Below are 17,601 nucleotides of genomic sequence, written 5' to 3'. Positions count from 1 at the left end.
CCGATTTGGACCAAGATTGGTGTTCAATAAATGACCGTGCCTGACCCAGTTCATTTCCGAAAATTTGGCCCGGGCCACAAATGAAGAAATTGTTGAAATCTGAGATTTAGGTCACCGCGCTTTCGCTCGTCACACATCGGTTTATTTGGTAAACCTCGGTCAATTTTTCAGGTGGGCGAAAATTCGCATTTGAGAGAAACGTTTGCAACGACAGAGCAGAAAGAGCCATCGTGCGACTGTAAACTTTCACCTGCATTGTTAATGCCCTGAAGGATTGCTTATTTAAGAAGTGCCCTTACGACGCCGTTTCAGTGCCTTCTGCAGTCAAAACAAATAGGTTTCTGGACAGTTTATTACTTCCAACAGGTGCTTACCAAACTGCGGTGAGCTAAGAGCCGTATAAATCACCATTGCATTCGTCGTTTTCTCAATAACATAGGTGGGCTACCTCGGGCCATCCCAAATTATGGCGGCCAAATGCGTCATTTTTTGGCAATGCCGACACATTCTTTGAGCCACGAAACGTCTATTTGATATCACTTCATAATGCTTACGTATCACGTGCTTCACGTGACAGTGCTGACGGCCAATCAGATTGCAGGAAGTGATCATTCTCAGTACGTAGCCCTTTTCTACAAATTGTTAACTCGGGCACAAGTGCTTTCCTCCCTGCCAAATACAGCTTCGGTTCCCCTCCATAGACACATTTACCAACTGGGCACCAAGGATAACTGTGCTAAAATCAGTTTTCAAGGTCTGCGAAATCATTGCGAAAAACGGTAGGAGGGAGTAGTGCAATAACATGACTAGTGCAGCATGCAGTCTCTCGCTGGGCTCAAGATCGAAGACCCCTACCTGGTAAGAAATTCCGTGGCAATAAAAAATTCAGGGGGGGGGGGGGGGAGGGGTGCACTTTGTTGACCTAAAGTGCGGTGAGGCGAAAGCATTAAGCACGGTGTTGCTGCTTGTGTCACTAATATGTGGTTAAGACGTTAATTAGGCACGCAATTGTTTGTGAATCTTAAATGCTGGAGACACTGGAGGACGTTTGGAAGGCATCCATCTGATTCGACGCCTTTCTGCAAAGACTCTCCAGCGTCCTGGACAAGGAGAACTACATATTCGTACGCAGGAAGTAGCGTAGTCGTTAGCACGCTCGGCTGCGGAACGGAGTGATGGTGGTTCAAATCCCATCGGGCAGAGAGTTCTTTCTTACCGAGTAGAAGAGCGTAACAGACGGATGGACGCGAGCATGAGCCATTACAGGCTTTCGCCTTAATAGAGCGCCTGCAAAAAGTCTGCCCCGTTGGCATGAGCGCGTTCTCGATAGACATCAGAGACCTCTCCTCCCTGCTGCATGCTACCGCCTCGTGGCCACGAACTAAGGAAGAGACTGACCAGTGCATCCAGGAAGGCGTTGACTGGCTACCTTCTGTCGCCAGCAAGGGTTCCCGCATCGACTTCTGTTATACAGTACCTTCGCTCAAGGAAGTAGGCATAACACTTGTGCAGACCGGTAAAGACGAGAGCTTCGCCGTTCTCAGCTCGGTGGAGCACGAACGCAAGGGAGAGGAAGCCTTCACGAGCAACTTTCTATTGATCGCTACACGTCATAGGAAGCTCAAGAGAGATGGTAAATGAAGATGAACCAAGGCGAACCTCACAAGACTGGCAGCTTCGGTCAAGGACCGGAAGAGAATTTGCCTCGAAGCATTCTTCGCAGCAGAAACTTACGAAGGCTGGTATCCCTTCCCAGTCATTGTCAGCGAGTGGAGCCCGTGGAAAAAGCCTCTCAGCATCTACCTCCAGAAGTCAATCAGTGTGCTCCAGATGGAAGAACCCTACGTGTTGACAAACTGCTGCATTCATGAGGTACCCGCAACAAGACCCGTCGGTATAATTTGCCTTTGCTTAGGCATTAAGGACCAGTACTACCCCCTGCTGCGTGCCACTCTACTGCAAGTCATCAGCGAGCGCATCGACTGCTACGGCAGTGTCCGGTTCCAGAACTCCCATGGAACTGACGTCAGCAAATTTGTCGACCCCATTTATTTTTCCCGCGCTATAGTTGGCTTCAATGGCGGAAAGTATACGCAAAAGGAAGGCGTCGACTTTGCACCCATTCAACAAGACTTTCTTCACGTGGGAAAGCTCTTCTTCAAGTGATTTCCAGTGGCCTGTTAGCGCTCTTCATGCCTCCAAATTTTTAAGCACTTGCTTCAGTTCGTCGTCGCGGCTACTTTCCTCGGCCAACCTCCTCCAGGTATTTTTGGTGACGAGTGAAGAGACAACACTTACTGCATGTATTTCCACGTCATCCTTTTTGTCGTTGATTGTGCTGGACCCGGTTGTTTCCCGCGACAACATATCATCCAGCAGTAGCTCCTTGCCTGCAATGAATTGCATTTTTATGTCGTAGCAAAGGAGGCGTAAAAAGAGCCACTACAACCTCGGGGGCATGTCCCCAATGGCCTTCTGCGATATAGCTATCAAAGGGTGATGATCTGTTTCAGCAATCACCCTGCGGCCGTATACGAAGAGATTATTAAACTTTTCACAACCGTACACCACAGCCACTGCCTCCTTTTCAATTTGCGAATAACGATGTTTCCACGTGTTACCGTGGTCCTGCAGCAGCACGGCCTCGTGGTCCGTCATAGGCCGTTTGCTTGGACTGTCGCATAGCGGCTTCCATTATTGCGCATGATTTGGCGTTCAGTCAAAGGCCGCATTTTGCTTGGTGAGACATCTGAGTAGCGTCGCCCTCTGCGCTAACGACGGCATAAACTTGCTGAAATAATTGACGACGCCAAGCATTCTTTGAACTGCCTGCTCCTTCAGGTCTCGAAGGAATGGTTCGAAGGGCTCACCAGGGCCTTGGACACTCGTGCGGAAGATGTAGCGTTCATGTATCTCGTTCAGCTGCGCTGAGCAGCAGGCGTCAAATTTCTGCACGGCGGTTTCGTAGTGGCTCTTTCACCCTCGCCGAAGCTGAACATGTTGGATATCTCGATGGCTTCATCGTGCCCGGTACTCAGAAGAAGCGCTAGCTGTCTTCGCCGCTTGCGTGCGCAGCTTGTCGGCAGTTTCTGATGCGGCCAAAAAAATTTCAAAGCGTTGCTTGAAAGCCTGCCAGTTCTTGGCAATTTCCCCAGCAGTTGTCAGCGGACCTGGTGGCTTTAGGAAGTCAATTATAGTAGAAATGTTCGGTTTACCAAGAAAGGGAATCGGCGGCGACCCCACTTCTGACGCCATGTATCGTTGTAAAACGCAGACAGGACATGGCCGGCCGCAAGGAAGGTGAACAACAACGAGTAGGTTTATTCATCAGTCACTTATATACCGCAACTCGGAAAGGGTGTGCATCCCTAGCGCTGAAAGCATCCTGTCGGCGTCATGCACTTTGTCGACGCGCGGCTCGTGCCACGCCCGATACGATAAAGTATATATAAGAAAAGTCGGCGGCAAAGCATAGGGAACAGCTGCTGGGCTTGAAAGCGACCAAAAATGGCTGTGGTTTAGCTCTTGTTAAAGCTGGAGTGACGCGATAGCTGCAGCTGGCCGAGTGGAACGCGCTGAGCCGAATTGCAATGTCAGTGTTTCGCCGCTGCGTTTCGCTGGGCGTTCCTTCTTCATCTTCATCCCTGGACGTGGATCAACTCTCTCCCTCTCCTCCTCTCCACTCCTCCCTCACTCCGTTTCGCGGGCATCTGACACGGTGGCCACGGCGCCGCCACGCTGAAGGCGCGAAATGCTAACGTTATGTAGGCGTGCAGCGCACACCAGCTGCGTGCTCTGACGTCACTCCGCGCATGCGCACAGCTGGCGGAGGGATAGTGGCACGGCTCAGCACGCAGCCACGCTGACCTCGTTATGTGGCTGGCGCAGTGTAGCCATAGCTACAAAAGATAGCAGAGGTGAAACAGACACGAGAAAAAATGCTGTAATTGGGAGGCACACTAAAATGGAAGGGCTGGTAAAGGATGACCTCGCTAAGAAGTAACAGAGTAACAAAAGACAATTCGTGATGAAAACATGAAAGCCAAAATGCAAAAATGACGCCAAAAGGCTGTTAAAAGCAGATTGAAAATAAAATAAATTAAAAGAGCCAAAAAGGCCGTTAAAAGCAGGATGAAAAAAATGCCAAAAGGGCCAATAATAGCCAAAAGCTGAATTCAAAACCCATCCATTAAAACTGAGGTTATTGAAGAACTTAATTACCCTAACAGAACCTGGCTCAAAAAGTATGCCGTTTTATTACAGCTATCGAAGGTATGCTTAAGCAATCTTCTCCTAGCTTTAGAATGTGGGCAGCTTCTATGATTTCAGTATGAGCTCATTTGCATTTTTCGCGATGACAGTGCATTCATGGAGAAAAGGCTCAAAGGAACGCGAGGGGCATTTTAGGCAGTGGGCTCCCAGGCTTCTCTTTACAGTGTTGTAAGCATTATTAAAATGCTCATACGACGCTCATTGAGGCAACGCACGGTTCGCCCCACGTAGACCATGCCACAGCTCAAAACAATTTTATAGACCACACAAACTTCGCAAGGAACAAAAGGTGCCTGGTGTTTAACTGGATCGAGCACCTTGGTTAGCTTGTCGGCCGCCGAGAACACAACACGGACACCCGATCCTTTCAAGCCTGTGAGAAATGTTGTGCAGGTAGGGCGCCAGAGCAACCTTGTGTTGTTGGCCCGGGGCAGCACTCTCTTCACTTCCTTTGAGTTTCCTCAAGAGAGAGCCAGCAGGTGATCAGGGTAGCCAGTTTTTACCAGCCGATGAGTCTGCTGTTTGAAGCTATGGCTTATAGAGGGTGCACAGGACTTCATTAGGGCATTTGTGAAGCACAGGCTCACGATGCTTTTCTTAACAATCATAGGTGGTTTTCTGCTCTCGATAGCCTTAAGTCAAAAAAAAGCGTAGAGACCCTCTCTCGGGAAACTCAAGGCTCAGAACGAGGGGCACGAGGCACTTTTCAAACGAAGAGAGAGCACATCTGGAACGACATTAGGGAAAGTAAATTCGTTACTGGCCAAAATGATTAGGTAGTCATCGACGACTCTGAAGATCTTTACAGCAGCTGACGAAGAAAGCTGCTCTTCTAGCAATTGCTCATAATGGGCGAGGAAAATATCGCTTAGGATTCGAGCAATGCAACAGCTGATTCAAACTACGTTTTTTTTTTAATAAAATTACTTTCACCCCATGAAATGAGAGTAGAATTAAGATAAACCGTCAAAAGTTCTCAGAAGCCGGCCAAAGAGATACCAATAGAATTCTGAAATACGACGGATCCGAACGCGTGAAAACAACTTTCAGCGCACAAAAAAGTTTATTATGTAGAAGAGAGTAATAAATGTAATTAATGCTTAATGCATAATGCTTAATATTGATCCAACGGGCGTTGTATACCAAATTTCATTATCATGTGGTCTTACATAGGCCAAACATGCCGTAGCATCAATATTAAACTTGTGCACAATGCCAATTCATTGGATAAAATATACACGAACCTGGCAAAACATTCTGGTGTGTGTAAATGCGTACCATTGTTTGACGACACAGAATAGTTAGTTTTTCATAATGACAAGACTACCCGAGAAGTCGCCAAAGCATTTCATATTATCAGAAAAATTAATGGTTGCGTTAGCGAAACTTCTGCAATTTCGTCAGCGAAATAAATGACATTACTACACAAAGGGTAGCTTGGAGGGCAGGTACAGCACGTGCGAATATTGTGGCATTTTGTAGTGTTTTACGTGAACATCGATGTATGAATGAGCGCATGTGCGCCCAGTTTTGTGGGTACAAATTCACGTCTTTCTTCAAATAAATCAGTTGTAAGTTCAGCGCCGTGTTTGTCTCCTGTTCTTTCTGGTGCAGTTGACTAGCGCTGTTTGAATTTTCTTGTCACCTTGGAAGGAAAAGCCAGGTCACGTGCGTACTGTGCAAGCCTGAAGCCTGTCTTTCTGACTGCGGGCGTGAAGTCTTCGGGTATGGCAAACTTAGTGTCCTTTATCTTAGGGTCGCAGGATAAGATATTGTCTTTGATTTCATAACTGCAAAATTTAACCACAATCGGTCAGTGCTTGCCTTCAACAAAGCGACGTATTCGATGAGCCCTTTCCACGCTTTCAGGTGGAACTGTTTGGTTAAGGTGAGACGAGAAGAAGTCGCGCGTATTTTTTTTTTTCAGATTCAGACCTACTCTGTTAGAGTCATTTAGACCTAGAATAGGCAAATTCTTCCTGCGGGACCTATTGGAAACATCTTAGAAACAGGCCTTAAGATAGGCCACGTCCGCGGACAAGGTGTCAACACACGAAGATGCGTTTGAATCACCAGCCTATGCGGCCAGCCGTGAGGAATGCATGTCGTTCACTAGTGTAGCTATCCTGTCCAGTAAACATTTTAAGGACGTACTTGTAGCGTCCTCCTGCTGTTTAATCTTATGCAGTTCCTGAAGGAACTGCGACTGGCAAAGTACTAGTCACTTCATAAGGCGGAAACATGGGCTAGTTGGAATGCGTTCGAAATCATTTTGCTAGCGCTTAGTGAACACACGAAACAGAACACACGAAAAAACAAACGAGACTAGCGTCTGTCCTGTATATTTGTGTTCTTACTCTCGTGGGTTCACTAAGCGCTAGCAAAATGGTTTCAAAAGTTCTAGTCGTTCTATTACAGCGTGTAAATTCCATCCATGGCTTCATTATCCTAATTCGTCTCGTGTGTATCAAAATCGGCACGCGGGTTGCTCTCAACATCACCGCATATTAATAGTAAACTTTGACATAACAGACCATGACCGTACTTCAACTTAGCAACACACTTTTTCATAGCACAAAGCAAGTCTCTCTATAATAAAAACCAGCGCAAAAAAAACAACGGACAAGAAACAAGGAGGGTCACACGGACAGAAGCGCTGAAATTTCACCTCTATTTCGGAAAAATTATTGCAACGTATTTATGCAGAGCCGCCGCGGTGGCTGAGTGGTTATGGCACTCGGCTGCTGGCCCGAAACTCGCGGGTTCGATTCCAGCCGCGGTGGTCGAATTTCCATGAAGGCGAAATTCTAGAGGCCCGTGTGCTGTGCGATGTCAGTGCACGTTCAAGAACTCCACGTGGTAGAAATTTCCGGAGCCCTTCACTACGGCGTCTCTCATAGCCTGAGTCGCTTTGGAACGTTAAACCCCGATACACCATACTGACCTTATTTATACAGTATGCTCTCCGAGGCAATGACGTACAAGAAGAGCAAAACAATCTTTGTTGTTTCCTACTTGAAAGGACGGTAATTGTCCCTCTTGACAGCAGATAAAGAGGTTGGGTTTGCTGTGCTTCGCACAAATATGTTGCTGTCAAAGGCATCAGATGCTCTTGACACCCTCTTTAATATGACAGACCGCACGGTGCTGGCGAAAATAAAAAGTAAAGCCAATAATTTGTGCAAAGGACTGAATTGGATGGACTGGTTCGCGCAACTGAGAAAAGTAAAAGATCTGAACTGAATGCATTCTTTACCGTCAGAACTCACAAGCCGGAGCAAAAACTTCGCGCTATAATTTCGGAGAATGACACATGACAGAAATCTATAGCAGATTACCTACAGCACCAGCTTAACAAGTTGCCCGTCTAAGACCCATTCCAAGCACGGAGTCCAATGAAGTCGGCTTTTCTCAAGACGTCGGAAAAAGTGCTTTCGGTGTGTTCCATTCATGTTAAGAGCCTCTACTATTCAATCCCTCAGGATGAATTTCTTAGTTGCGTAGAAGAGAGCATTGTGAGGGGAAAGACTGCAGGTTAAATTTACTACGCGTTATATTAAAAACCAAACAAAACACTGGCAATAGGTAAAGGAGAGAGTCAACGAAAAGGGGAAAACTGCATTCAAGTTTCTCGCGTCCCAGTGATGAGCCTTGTGGGTAGTTGGTGCATCGAGCGAGGAGGTGTGGCGTGGCTGCAGCGCAGCCTGTGGGCTCCGGTCGATGCCCTGATGGAGACGTAGTATGCACAGCAGTCTCCACGGCAGCCGTCAGCCTCACAGTGTTGACGTACGGTTGACAGCGCTGTCCACGGCAGGCCTCAACGCTGCCGCAGGAAGCCGCCACACTTGCAGGATCCGGGTGAAGCCCCCAAGTCGGGAAGGTCGGCAAGTAGCGGTGGCGACGGAGGCGGCCCGTGCTAAGAGGCTGCCGGACAGGAAGGGAACAGCGGCGCCTGGGTTTGGTGGCTCAGACTCTGAACGACGGCTGTCTAGGTCTGGTAGCCCGGACGTCTGCGGCTGAGATCAAAGCCTGGAAACTCGGGGAGCCAGCTGACACGTCCGTCGTCGACCGCGTTCTTCCTGTTCTCTCCCCTCACGCGCTCTAAGCCACGTCTGACTTCCGTTTTGTCTTCTTCGTCCGCGGCGCGCTCTAAGCCACGTGTCACTTCCGCTTTGTTTTTCGTCCGCGGCCTTGTGCGTCTTCTCAAGCCGCAGTGTGGCGCTGGCTCCTTGCAAGCATCGATCTTTAGGCAGGAAATTGCCAACGAAAATATCTATGATAATTGTAGGGGAAGCTCTTTGTTGTTTGAGGCCAGGACGGGAGTTTTGCGGGCTAAGACAGAGTCAGCTACCACAAGATAGACACGCTGTGCGTTGCGTGCGGAGAGGAGGAGGAAACTGCTGAAAACTTGATACTTTTCTCTAAAGTTCGTCACCCTAGAGGGGAAAGCAGCGTGGCTGATTTCTCCAAGGCATTGGGGTTTAAGGACAGTGAAGGAAAAGTAGATTTTAAGCGGGTAGAAGTAACCAAGCGAAGGTTATCAGATTGGTGGCTAAAATGAAGACCAGAGTAAAATTTCACAAGTCATGGCTAGGTGGCTTGAACCACCGCCCGATTTAAAGGGTTCAGACTTATCCATCCATCCATCCATCCATCCATCCGTCCGTCCGTCCATCCGTCCATCCATCCGTCCGTCCATCCGTCCACCCATCCATCCATCCATCCATCCATCCATTCATCCATCCATCGAGTCCTACGGAACGGCTGGCTTTCAAAATTCTTGAATCATAGCAGGACTGATGAAAATATCGTCATCAACGACTCCTCTGGTGACCCTATTCCTTCAGACCTTGTTGTCTCAATTCTTAACCATTCGCGGAGGACTGTTCGGTCTTATCTGCTGCACACATGCCTTCAGTTCATAATCACCAATACGCAACTATGTCGCCAATATTATTGATACTTTTGGTGTCATAAAACTTATTGATAACCTCAATCTTCATTCCGCTCCAGGCTGTGATCTTACTAAAGCTAAGTTTTTGAAAAACACTTCAGCCTATGTTTCCATTATGCTAACAAAAACTTTCCCACAATCTTATGACCAATCTATCCTACCGAAAGAGTGGAAAATTGGGAAGGTGATTCCAGTCTACAAGTCGGGTAACAGAACATCGCCCCTCAACTATCCTCCAATCTCTCTAACTAGCACATGCAGCAAAATGTTTCAACAAATAATATTTACAAATCTTGTTAATTTTCTTGAATCAAACACGTACAAAAGCACAAAAACACAAAGACACGAAGAAGGAGACTTTGACACCACGAGCGCTTCTACTAATGAAAAGCTGGAAAAGGTGGTGAAAATGACTAATCCGTTCCATAAGCCCAAAGAGCCATGCACTATCAAACACCGTGATCCTTTTCTGGCATGTGCTTCTGGTGTGGTCTACGAAATTCCCCTTTCGTGTGGCTCTAGGTACATAGGTCAAACTGGCCGATGCCTAAATGAAAGACTGCTTGAGCACAGGAGGAAAGTAGGCAATTACAGGGACGGAAATCTATCTGTGCATTGCTATGACTGCGCTGAAAAGAACAAAAATTTCATGTAAACCGTTCTTCAGCGCGTGCAAGATAGCAGCCAAGCACAAATGCCAGGATGTAAGATAAATAATAGAAGCAGATCTGATTAGGAAAGCAGGTGTGTCATGCGTCAGCGCACCATCTGTTGCACTGACAGCCAAAGAAATTAATTTTCTTAGCGTGGACAATTTAGGTCGGTAGCGCGGTCAGATGACGCCATGCAGCGAGGTCGATTTAATGTGTGTTTCAATAAAACGGAGAGTTGAGCCAGTTGGTATATACTTCTGGGAATAACAGCGCTGAGACGAGGGACAAAGAAAGAAAACAACAGGACCGGCGCTGTCCTGTTGTCTTCTTCTTTCTTTGTCCCTCGTCTCAGCGCTGTTATTCCCAGCATTAATGTGTGTTTCTGTAAAAAAAAAGCGCTCGTGGTGCCTAAGTCTCCTTCTTCGTGTCTGTGTTTTTGTGAGCTTGTACGTGTTTGCAACGCACCGACTCGCCCAACAGTCCATGCTCCTGTGTTCTTGAATCAAACGTTTTCTTCTCATCGGGACAACACGGTTTTCGAAAATTTTACTCATGCGAAACTCATCTAAAATGTTTTACACATGCATTACACCGTATCCTTGACCAATCATCACTAGCTGACTGTATATTCCTATATTTTAGTAAAGCTTTCCATAAGGACTGTCACAGACTCCTCTAATTGAAACTAAATAACCATAATATTGACCCTAATCTATTGAAATGCATTGAGTGTTTTCTCGTCAATCGCTCAGAGTTTGTTACCACTAATGGTTTTAATTCCGGTTTTACTGAACTGCATTCAGGCGTTCCTCAAGGCACAGTCCTTGAGCCTCTCTTGTTCTTAATGTACATCAATGACCTTCCGTCTCTTGTTCACTCTCATACCCTTCTTTTTGCGGATGATTGTGTTTTTAGAGAAATAACCAATACTAATGACAGCTGTCTACTTCAGTGTGACCTTAACCCTGTAGCTAACTGGTGCAAGAAATGGTCAATAATGGTCAATGCAACTAAATATTAAAAAATTCAAAATCATACGTGTTTCAAGATAATCTACCGCCCCGTCTTCGTATTACATTGATAACATTTCTTCAGAGTCTGTAACATCATATAAATACCTTGGCGCTAACATCACTGATAACCTAAGCTGGTCTCTTCACATCGAACGCGTAATCAATAATGCTAATCGCATACTAGGCTACTAAAGTCGCAATTTTTTCAACGTTCCCTCTTCTTTTGAAACTTTTTGTATATAAAACAATCATTCGCTCCAAACTGGAGTATGAAACTTCAGTCTGGAATCCTAATTATGACATTCATATTAACGCTCTTGAGATGGTTCAATATAGCTCTGTGCCTTTCATTCTCACAAATTACAACCGCACTGCAAGCATAACTACAATGAAATCTAGTCTTTCTCTTCCTTTGCTCTCGCTTCGTCCCAAAGTGTCTCGTATTGCTTTGTTTCACAAATTGTACCATGACCGCATACGCCGTGGTCGCCTTATCCCACAGCCGTTTTATGTCTCCCATCGTACTGATCAACCTCATAAAGCCGGTTTTGATTCTTGCAATACCAGATATTTTTCTCATTCATTTTTTCCGCGTACTTTATGGAAAATCTGAATAACTGCGCAAAAACGACGGGACAAGAGAGAAGAAGCACAGAAACACACGAGACAAGCGCAGACTAACAACTGGTTTATTGCACCAACGCCTCCTTCCTTCGACAACAAAGCGCTTGCGCACCAACAGCAAAGACAAAAGCCATAATCATCACGCCAAACCAAGAAACTCCAACTCCTTGCGGTACAGGTGTATGGAAGCCTCGCTAACACATTTGTCAGGCCCTAATCTCGCGATTTCCAAGGCTTCAATAACTTCACGTTCTTTCTTATCCCTCGCGCATCCGATAATCTTAGTGCTGCCGAAAAGTGGAGTGCAATCTTTATCGTCATGCTTGCAGATCTTGCAATGGCTAGGCAGATGCTGCCCTCTAGAATCAGCTAAGGAATTGGCATGCTCTAATATTCTAATGTTGATGCATCGGCCAGTTTGCCCTACGTACACCTTACCACAGCTCAGCGGAATCTGATCGATTACATTCACTCTGCATTGCACAAACTTGTTCCTGTGGTTGGTGCTACACTCAATCTTCTTTTGCCTATGTGGTATGACCAAATTGCACAAGCGCGATAGCTTGCAAGGCGCCGAAAAAAGGACCTCTACGCCGAATTTACCGGCGACCCTCTTCAGGCCGTGCGAGACCCTGTGAACATAGGGAATTCCTTCATACTTCCGCCTCTCCTGGGCATCCGCCCCACGAGGCTTTGAGTTTGGGCGGAAGGACTTCAACAGGGACTCGGCAACACCCCGAAGGAGGGCCAGCGGAAAACCGGCGAACCGAAGGCGATCCAGCTGTACATCAAAGCTAGCCTTAACCATGTGAGGGCAGGACTTGGTTAAAGAAGTCCTGAGGCAAGTTGACGAAATACCCCTCTTGACCAGCTTCGAATGGGACGAGTTGAAGGGCAGGAGTGCCTTTTTTGACCTAGGCATGTACGCCCAGCATACCTTGGGCATGTACGGATGCCCAGGAGAGGCGGAAGTATGAAGTAATTCCCTATGTTCACAGGGTGTCGCACGGCCTGAAGAGGGTCGCCGGTAAATTCGGCGTAGAGGTCCTTTTTTCGGCGCCTTGCAAGCTGTCGCGTTTGTGCAATTTGGTCATACCACATAGGCAAAAGAAGATTGAGTGTAGCACCAACCACAGGAACAAGCTTGTGCAATGCAGGGTGAATGTAATCCATCAGATTCCGCTGAGCTGTGGTAAGGTGTACTAGAGCAAACTGGCCGATGCATCAACATTAGAATATTAGAGCATGCCAATTCCTTAGCTGATTCTAGAGGGCAGCATCTGCCTAGCCATTGCAAGATCTGCAAGCATGACGATAAAGATTGCACTCCACTTTTCGGCAGCACTAAGATTATCGGATGCGCGAGGGATAAGAAAGAACGTGAAGTTATTGAAGCCTTGGAAATCGCGAGATTAGGGCCTGACAAATGTGTTAGCGAGGCTTCCATACACCTGTACCGCAAGGAGTTGGAGTTTCTTGGTTTGGCGTGATGATTATGGCTTTTGTCTTTGCTGTTGGTGCGCATGCGCTTTGTTGTCGAAGGAAGGAGGCGTTGGTGCAATAAACCAGTTGTTAGTCTGCGCTTGTCTCGTGTGTTTCTGTGCTTCTTATCTCTTGTCCCTTCCTTTTTGCGCAGTTATTCTCATTTTCCATAATGTACCTCAGGCGACTAGAATCACCTCCCGCCGATATTGCCGGCCTTAAAGGGACACTGAGGAGAACCCTATCAAATTTTTTTTTGTTAGCAATATCTGATAGTTCGGCATTTCATGCCTTTGTTGACGCTTGTCCGGAAGCGAAAGATGCATTTATTTCAACGAAATTTGGATTCGAAGTTGAAAAATTTTTTCCCGCTGCTCCGATTCAAACTCGAGAACTCTTATGACGGCACAGAACGGAGTGACGTGAAACGTGACGTAAACGGAGACTCTGTGATTCCTGGCGGCTATCGGTGCGGTATAGCAGCTGCCGAAATGAAAGCTACCGCCGCCGCACGTTGAAGGCATCTATCGGGGGTCGCCACCGTCGCTTCGTTTACGTTTGCACCGGCGTCTTGCCAGCGTTACGATGGACCCCGTTCCCGAACCCGAGGACGTAGTTCTCGCCAAAACTCTGGCCTGCATTTCAGCGACCTCAGCCCCACAGAGCGTGCGATGTTTTTGAGGGAGCACGGTTAGGTTAGGCGCCGGTTCCCCCTTCCTCAGAGAGCAGCCGTTGCAAACTAAATATCATAACCCCAGTGCGGGGAGTCGCAAGAAGCCAGGACAAAGTCGGCGCATTGCGCCCATCGGAGGCTGGCCGGGGCTTTGGGGCCAACGGATTGTGATTCCTTGAACGGCGCGGTTGCACGGTGCAGCAGGCGGCGTCGAGATCTCCCACGGTTGCAAGGGCCAAATTATTTATTTTTTGCCACAAAAAAACAAATGGGTGCTCGAGGGCGGTCGCGTTTAAAGTCGGCGGCTTGAAACCAAAGCCGGCGCAGGACGCTTCAACGGCTTCCGCTAGATCCAACGGGTCCGGTGGATCTGGCTCTCTCGCCAACTTACATGTACCTTCAGATATGCACTGTGAATGGATTAAAATAGCCGACCTCGAAAAGAACAGCTCCGCCCAACTGCCGCAGCTATTGAATATAACGCGCACCTTGCCGCGAGCCAAATCAGTCTGGCCGGGCCGGCGGCGGCTGGCGCACTTGGCGCGAAATATATACATGCTCCAGTCTCCCCGCCAGTGCGGTCAGAGTGCGCCGAAGCCGCCGAACGCGTCGGCGGTCAAGCGCAGTTGGAGTATAGAGGGTCTCGCTTTGACCGACGTGACTTCGCCTCGCCGCAGCATAAACACGCCTTAACAGAGCCTACGCTTAGCCGCTAACCAACGTATTCGGCAGCGGCATCCATGGGAGCCACTGAAACCCCATGCCCACTCGCTGAATAAAACAAAAGAAGTACGGCGCCGAGGTTCGGAATCGAACCAGGGCCTTCGGCGTTTGAGGCGGAAACGCTGCCGCTCCGCCACGACGGCTCAAGTTACTGCCGTCAATGAAGGCGCATCTAGTGAATGCACTCTTCTGATGCAGAAATCTCCGCGCTTTCGCTAGATATATCCTGGCCTAACAGAGCTAGGCCATCAGCAATTTTTCTGAACTGCCTTGTACCTTGTCTCCCGTCCCTAATAAACGATTTCCGTTAAGTAGTTTGAAGTTGACTGGCACAGCTGGGAATGTCTCGCCGGGCAAGCGTGCGAATACACAAGTGCTGCCTTGTACGATCACCGACCATCGTGTCACCATAGCTTTTCATCGACCGTGGCGCTCATCTGACAAGCCTTAACAGGCTCCTTCAAAGGTTAACCAGCACTTGAAGCGACACTTGGAGTTCCTCTGCTGTTCGGCGCTTGTAAATCGAAGCGCATCAAAAACAAAACCACGGGGCACGCGAAGCTCATAGATGCGAAGCGCTATAACAAATCGAAACTCGCCTAGCCGCCTGTGGCGCCGCCAAGCATCCGTTTTCTTTGCTTCCAACATTCAGGTTGTCTTTTTCCTGCCTTCCTTGTGTGATAAAAGTGCACTATTGGTTTTAAAACAAAACTTACTTCAATATTGATCTGCGCAACCAACCTTTGTCAGATGCGCGATACCACGCAGGATGGAAAATTCCTCCAAGGTGGCGTCTCTTGTCCTATGGCGTCACCACGCTTGTACTTGCGAGATTGGCCTGTGGTGGCGATACCTGTATTTTGGTTCTTGCTATTTTCTACCTTACAAGAGCTTTGTTTTCAGTAAGAGCGGCGTTTTTGTGATCAGGAGCTGTCCCTTTAATGATTACGCGATGTCCCGCGAAGCCACAGCTTACAATGTATACTCAAGTGTTATTCAAATATGTCTCTCTGCAGTAATTTTTTCTAATTTTATTCTTGTTTTTTTCTACTCCGCCTCTGCAATGCCTGTGGCACCAAGGATAGAATAAATAAATAAATATTCTTTTGTTGTTGTTTTTTTGTTTTCACCATATAAGTAACTGTTCCTGTCAATAAACGTCACTTGGAAGTAAGCGTTCGTGTGTCTGCTCTAGCCTTTGTGCTTGTTGGTTTTAAGTTGCGCTCTATATATTTTTATCCCATTAGCGTCTACCATACTTTACAAATTACACTTGTTTTTGAGCGATAAAAATTCCCGTACCAATATTCTGGACTTGAGTTCGCACATTGGACACCAGATGTGTCCAGATGGACACTTTGAACACTAGGGGTCTCATGCCGAAAAGCAAGACACCCCTAATCCGATATATCGGTTCGGAACACATTCTTTCATTCTATGAGACGTCACAATCCCGGAAAACGTGTGCTCGTGGAATCCTTGTGGTGAGCACCGCTTTCTTTCTATTTATCTGCTGTTTTGCGCTGTATATTAAAAAAAACACTGATTCAGCTTTATAAGGAACAAAGAAAGAGCTATAGTGATTTGTTTAACTTTGAGGAGCAATTGTGTATTTTGCATAGTACAACTGGCCTGCGCGGGAGCTTACATGTGTTTCTGGTTGTAGGTTGCCTGGGGATGGAACCAGGTATTTTCTTTGGAAGAAGACCGTTTTGTCGGTTGACTGAAGCTCTCGAGGCGGCGGCCCATGTCGCTGTGGATGTTGTTATTGTCCCTCCCGACCCTAGCGTAGACACTGGTGAGGAGGAGGGAGACGACGACGGTACGACTGATACGGTAATAAACGACGTCTCAAGTGCGTACAGAAATACTTACTGACATTGTACCGATCCTGATTTGAATTCTAGATGAACATAAGTGTTTATATTGTTTTGTAGGCACATTCTAATTACAGTGGGATGGATGTGAGGAAACCCCTGACAATGCAAGGCTGCGCACCAAAAAGCAAAAATTCAGCACCCACCTTGGCAGAACAGCCAGCCAGAGTACCACTGGGCTACTTCAACTAATGGCGCTGAGGAGAGGCAGTTGAAGCGTGGTGGTAGTGGTGGTGGTAGTGGTTTTATTAAAAATAATAGTAAAAAGGAAGGAAAAGATTTTTGCTAGCCCCGGCATCTGCCATCGATACTGAAGCACCTGAGCTGGGGCAGCGGAAATAAAGGACAACAGGCAGAATTGAGAAATGAAATGAAAGAGGTGAGGGGACAGGAATAGAGGACAGGGGGAGAAGTAATATGTACAAACTATTTACACAATAAGTAATGTGTCCAGGTTGTGCGCGTGATTAGTTCATTTTAGAGGAATTAAATCACACACGCGCACAGCACTGTGTAGGTTACAACTGGAGTGGGGCGTCCAGTTATTAATCGTTCAAGGTAGAACTCGCGGAGCGTTCGGTCACTGCGTGTAACTACCTGACGGAGAACAGACGGGACGTCAAGCCCGTGTGTTCGAGGAATGCACAGAGGCTCACCAAAGTTTTCTCACGTATGCGCGCACTGCCCTGCGGCCACAATAGCGTCTTGATGGAGTCTGGTAGTATGCCCTGCGCCCTATAGGCCGCGAGCATATCGCGACGAGCATCGGCGAACGCGGAGCAGCGAAGGAGCAAGTCATCGTTTTTTGGAAAGTCTCCGAATGAGGTTTTTTGCACAACACTTGATGAAGAAATTCTCACTCACATTGTGATACAAACCGGAAGATATGCGCAGCAAAAACAATGAACATGGTGTTGTGATCAACATAGAGGACGTGCAGAAATTCATTGGGATTCTATTGGTGAATGCATATCACAAGCTCCCTAGTCAGCGTATGTATTGGTCTCTGGACGAGGACGCTGGGGTTTCCTGTGTTCCAAACTGCATGAGCCGACTGCGATTTGCGGCCATAAAGCGCTTTTTGCACCTTGCCGACGATGATTTGATTCAGGGCACAAATGACAGAACGTTCAAGGTGGGACCGCTGATGAAGCTCCTGAACAACAAGTTCAGACAGAATGGCATTTTTCATCAAATCGTGCCGGTAGACTAATCAATCATAAAATATTTTGGACATCACTCCTGCAAGCAGTTTATAAGAGAGAAGCCGATACGCTTCGATTACAAAAACTGGATGTTGTGTAGCGCCGATAGGTACTGTTATCCTTTC

General features: G+C 47.3%; 1 pseudogene; it reads left to right on the top strand.

Moving 5' to 3' along the window:
• The first annotated feature begins 1,311 nt into the window (after positions 1-1,311).
• On the top strand, positions 1,312-17,601 carry LOC144123390 (uncharacterized; annotated as a pseudogene).

The sequence above is a fragment of the Amblyomma americanum genome, chromosome 3, assembly GCF_052857255.1.
Source record: "Amblyomma americanum isolate KBUSLIRL-KWMA chromosome 3, ASM5285725v1, whole genome shotgun sequence".
NCBI lineage: Eukaryota > Metazoa > Arthropoda > Arachnida > Ixodida > Ixodidae > Amblyomma > Amblyomma americanum.
Note: the sequence above shows the minus strand (reverse complement) of the source record. Positions and strands in the feature narration are given on the sequence as shown.